The following is a 6,000-nucleotide window of genomic DNA, read 5'->3' on the forward strand; positions in this document are numbered from 1 at the left end:
TTAGCCATTTCAAAATAAACTTTGCACCCTTAGTCTTGTCCAGGACTAACAAAAAATAACAGTACCAGCCCTTAGTTAGCCACATTTGAGCCTTTCCCCATTCTTGACATACCCCTGTTCAAATCCCTTGGCCAGGGATGTTCTAGCCATCAGAGTCTGTACATTCTCTCGCTTATTTATGTGTTTAGCTGTTGCTTTAAGCAATCTCCGTATTCAAATTAACCACAAGCTCATCAAAGTATGAGGATTTAGCACAAGCCTTTTGCTTATATGTGGTTGTGCTTCAAAAGGTGTCTAAATGGACATTAGCTTGGAAAGTAGTAGCTTTCTTATTCTAGTTTGAAATATTATCTTTAGAAAAAAAAAGAAAAAAAAGCCTCAAAGAAAAAAAAGAGAAAAAGAAAAAAATCAGAGGCACACACAAAAAAAAGAAAAAAAAAACAGAAGCAAAAAGAAAAAAATGTTTCGTTTACTTATTCATTTCAGTATGTCTATATTTGTTTAAGTTTGTCTTAAACATTCATTCATTCATTCTGAAGTTTAAGAATTGTGAGTCGTTTGTAAATAATCGTGTCTTGATTCCATTTTGGCCATTTTCAGAGTAAATGTACACTTTTATTACTCTCGATTTCCCTTTCTTCCTCATTTCCTTTCCAAAACTTAACCCCAGCCTACGCTACACCCTGTTTTAAGTCCCTTTGGTTTAGTGTCTTGAATTCATACTAAGTGGTGGAGATTTGATATATTGGCAAGCTTATGGTAATTTCATTCTAGGTTGCGACTTGAGTGATTTTTTGAAATTAATTATAGCCTAAACACTTGAGTGCAATGAGCGATTTTCGTGAGGGTGTTGTAGATTTTAATTCATACCTTATGTACATGGTCAAAAGCTTGTTTGCTGAGCTTTTTCAAGTGGTTACATTGCATGTTTAAACATGAATAATGTCTTAGCTTTAAGAGTTGATGACTGATAATCTTTACATTATGAGGGGGGATCGGGAAAGGTTGGTAAACATGAAATCATAAGAGTAAAGAACTGTTGACATGATCTGATATGCTTAGGGACAAGCATTGGGTAAGTGTGGGGTGTTTTGATAAGTGTCTAATTCAACGTTCAAATGTCCACTTTAGTGCTAGGTTATTTAATTAATTTAGTGTTATTTCGGATATTATTGCTTGTTTTGGTATGATTTGTCTCCACAGGACTCAAATGATTAAAAGGAGCGGAATTGGACTTATCTTGAAACAAATTTGGACTAAAAGGGAATTTGGAGCTGATTCAGAGGAGCTGAAACAAAAATGGAGTTAGTCTTGCCCAAGACTAAGGATTTCGGGAATCGCAGACTCCAGAATTGATCAGGACTCTCCTTTATTCTATCAAGAATGAACCTGGACAGTTGGGAATGACTAAGCATGCACGAAATTAGGAGATATGGGAAGATTAGAAAAGATTTGTGATTGGGAAAGATATTTTTTTTAGCTATTTTTTAGGGATATATTTTCTCTACAAAACATTAGGTTTTAGATTAGATTATCTCTCTCTCTCTTTTCTCTCTTAGACTTTTTACATTCCCAGAGAACGTATCTTTCAGACGGAAAAACTCAGAAACATTTATTTTGTTCTTTATGGCTATTCGTAGCTAAACCCCTTTATTTCGGTTAAGGGATAATTCAAAGGCAGGAATCTTCAAGTATTGTGAGATCGTTTCTCTTCTAGTATTTTCTCTTTATTCATATCATTTGTTTATTCACTGTATTTAGGGATTTTATCTCAATTGTTAGTTTGCTTTTGAATGATACAGCCGATTGTTCATTTGATTAAACTGGCATACAACTATCTGATTAAACTAGATAATCAACGAGTCATTATTTAGTTGAATCTGAATAAGTAGCAATTGATGCTATAAAGTTGAAATCTAGATTGTATTTGGGGAAAATCAGATTGACAACTGAGAACTCTCCATGTGACATTAATACATCTATTTTCGACTTTATCACATCAAGTGAATGAGTAATTAAGTTTCTGAATTGATATCGCTGAGAATCGGTTGGCTTAGATTAGGTTCTTCTAATTCCTAACGTTGTTAACGGGTTGAATCTTAGCCGCTGAGGCAAGGTTATTCGTTAATTAGGAGTTAACTACATTCTTACTTGGTTAATTCATTATTTAGGAAGAATATACCAAACTAATCTGATATGTAATTTAGAAGAAACATCATTTCTGTCAATGATCAAGACTAACTAAATTCCTTGCCTGAGAATCCCTTAGCTGAAATTCTAATTAATCATTTTATTCAATTTCAATTCAACTTCATTACTTTTGTTAATTTAGCAATCATCTATTTCAATCCCCCCTTTTTTACTTTTTATTCATTTACTTGGTTATATTTACAAATTATATCAGTATTAGTCCTTTGGGTACGACCTTTGCTTATCCTTGTGCAAGCCTGAGGGCTGTGAAGTTATATTTTATTTTTGGTGGATTCGACAACCGTCAGGCTATCCATAGTCCAAGGTCCATTTGTACCTGTCGAAGTTGTGGCTGGCCAAACAGTTGTTAAAGTTGAAGCCAAATGGACAGAGGATGATCTTAAGAAGCTACAAAATTATGCTTCGGCTATAAATATGCTTCACTGTGCGCTCGATGCTGCATAATATAATAAAATCTCAGGTTGTGAGTCGGCGCAAGAGATCTGGAAGAAGCTGGAGGTCACCTACGAAGGAACCAATAAAGTAAAGGAGTCCAAGGTGAACCAGCAGATGAGACTGTACGAGCTGTTCGAAATGAACAATGATGAGGGTATATCTGACATGAATGCAAGGTTTACCAACATCATCAATGAGCTCAAGAGACTTGGGAAGATCTTCACTGAGGAAGAACAAGTCAAAAAGATACTCAGGAGTCTTCCTAAAGACTGGTAAGCAAAGAAGACCGCTGTTGAGGAAGCTCAGGACTTAACCACCTATAAATATGACGAACTCATCGGCTCGTTGCTGACCCATGAGATATCAATGAAAAACTTCGAGGTGAAGGAAAAGTCTGAATACAAGAAGCAGAAATCTCTTGTCATGAAAGTTGACTCCATTGATGGGAGCTCAACAGATGATGAAGAGATGGCTATGTTAACAAGGAAGATGAAAAGGCTGTTCAGGAAGAATGACAAATATTCTAAGAAGCCTTACAGAAATTTTGATAAGTATAAAGCTGAGTCCAACGACAGCAAATACAAGAAAGACAACTCAAAGCCCATTACATGCTTTGAATGTCATCAAACTGGCCATATCAAGTCAAGCTGCCCCATGCTGAGGAAAGATAAGAAGAACGGCAAAAAGGCAATGGTGGCTACATGGAGCGACAGTGATGAGTCTTCATCAACAGAAGCTGAGGCCACCGAGTCAGCGAAGATATGCTTCATGGCTGACGAACTTGTTGAGCCGTGCGTCTCTGAGCATGCTGACCCCTCCATTGCATCTGATGATGAGGAGCAATCAAATGAGGTAATATCACTTTCCCAGCTCAGAAACGAAATGGGTAATGCCCTGAGTGACCTCTATACACTTGTTAAAAAGTGTAATAAGAAAATTAGAGCACTCAGCAGGCGCTGTGACGAGGTTGAAGAGGTCAAGCTAAGTGACCTCAGATTCCTTCTTCAGGACAACTCAACTTTGCATGATAATATGGAGATCATACATAAGTCTGTCTCTGAAGTCCAATCAGATTCAAAGAAACTGAGAAAGGACGTCACAAATATCCAGAACCAACTAAAGGTTCAAAACAAAAGAAATATTCCTCTGAATGCTCAGTACCGAAGTACTGGTCAGCAGAGATGGAATCCCCAGCGGAATGTCCAGTGTGACTTCTGTGGGAAGAAAGGACACACCACAAAGGTGTGCTGGCATGCTCAGCACTGGGGTGCTGACCAGTCAGTGAGAAATCCTAAACGGAAGGTCAGCTGTGACTTCTGTGGAAAGAATGGCCATACTGTCCAAGTATGCCGCCATAAAATAAAATATGATGCTTTACCTGTTGAACCTAACAAGCAAGGACCCAAAAAGAATTGGGTACCTAAAAGTAACTAGTTACAATGCAGGTAAGCCTGAGGTGTGCTGAGAAGTCAAAGATGTGGTATATTGACAGCGCATGCTCAAGGCACATGAATGGTGATGAAACTCAGTTCATCACATTTGAGCGTAAACGAGGAGGAAGCGTAAGTTTTGGAGACAACAAAAAGGGTAAGATAGTAGGGTCAGGAACCATCGGAGGTAATCCTACTATTGAGTCAGTCTCCCTAGTCAGCGGACTCAAATATAACTTACTCAGCGTAGCTCAGCTATGTGACAATGGGAGAAAAGTTATATTTGATGCTACTGGATGTAAAATATACGAGGGAAAAACAAATGAGTTAATTTTAACTGCCACTCAGATTGATAATGTCTTTATGCTAGACTTAGAGAAAAAGTTTTCAAAAACTGTATGCTTAGTTTCAAAGGAAGAAAATTCCTGGCTATGGCACAGGAGACTTGGTCATGTAAGCATGGACCTCCTGGCCAAATTAGCAAGAAAGCAATTGGTTGAGGGACTGCCTGAACTTAGATTTGAAAAAGATCAATTATGCCACGCTTGCCAAGCTGGAAAACAAACCAAACAATCTTTTCATAGCAAAAACATTGTCTCAACTAAGCGTCCGTTAGAATTACTACACTTGGATCTCTTCGGTCCAGTCCAGCCGCTGAGTCTGGGTGGAAGAAGATTTTCCTTGGTCATTGTAGATGACTTCTCTCGGTACACTTGGGTCATCTTGCTGAATAGCAAGGATGAGACCTTTGAGACATTTTCAAATTTGGTTAGAAAACTTGAAAATGATAAAGACCTAAAACTAGCTCACATCCGAAGTGATAATGGTGGAGAATTCAAAAACCAACAGTTTGTTGAATTCTGTGAAGCCAGCGGCATTGACCATAACTTTTTTGCTCCTAGAACGCCTCAACAAAATGGGGTTATTGAAAGGAAGAACAGAACACTGGTTGAAATAGCCAGGACGATGCTGAGTGAGCATAGGCTTCCCAAGTATTTTTGGGGAGAAGCTGTTAACACAACGTGCTATATTCTTAATAGGGCTCTTGTTAGACCTATACTAAAGAAAACCCCCTATGAGCTTTGGAAAGGATGAAAGCCCAACATTGGATACTTTCGTGCCTTTGGCTGTAAATGTTTTATTTTAAACACTAAAGATAGCCTAGCTAAATTTGAATCAAAAGCTGATGAAGCTATCTTTTTAGGCTACTCAACAAACAGCAAAGCATACAGAGTTTTCAATAAACGAACTCAAGTTTTAGAAGAGTCAGTACATGTTGAGTTCGACGAAACTAACCCTGCAGGAAGATATCTGCCGCTGACCGTGGATGATCCACATTCAGCACCCGCTGATCAAGATACAGCTGCTGAGTCATTCCCTCAAGGGCTGACCAAAGGTAAAAGTGAACCAAATATTGTTTTCACTGACCAGTCTTCACCTGCAGAGATTGTTGAAACACAGACAACACAAGACATCAATCTACCCAAAGAGATCAGGATTCCAAGAGGGCACTCAGAGAGTGCAATCCTTGATGCCACTGAGAATACCCTGATGACAAGAAACCAACTCAGGAGGTACCTCAGCAATGTAGCCTTCGTCTCAGTTCAGGAACCTAAGAACTTCGCTGATGCTGAGGAAGATGAATTCTGGATGAGCGCAATGCAAGAGGAACTTGATCAATTCAGAAGAAACGATGTATGGGAGCTAGTGCCACATCCAAGGAGTCAGAAGACCATTGGAACAAGATGGGTCTTCCGCAATAAGCTGGATGAGCAAGGAAACGTAGTCAGGAACAAAGCAAGGCTTGTAGCTCGGGGCTACAGTCAGCAAGAAGGTATTGACTACGGTGAGACCTTTGCCCCAGTGGCAAGGCTAGAGGCTATTAGGATTTTATGTGCATATGCATCTTACATGAACTTTAAAC

The sequence above is a fragment of the Euphorbia lathyris genome, chromosome 2 (genome assembly GCF_963576675.1).
Source record: "Euphorbia lathyris chromosome 2, ddEupLath1.1, whole genome shotgun sequence".
In the NCBI taxonomy this organism is placed as follows: domain Eukaryota; kingdom Viridiplantae; phylum Streptophyta; class Magnoliopsida; order Malpighiales; family Euphorbiaceae; genus Euphorbia; species Euphorbia lathyris.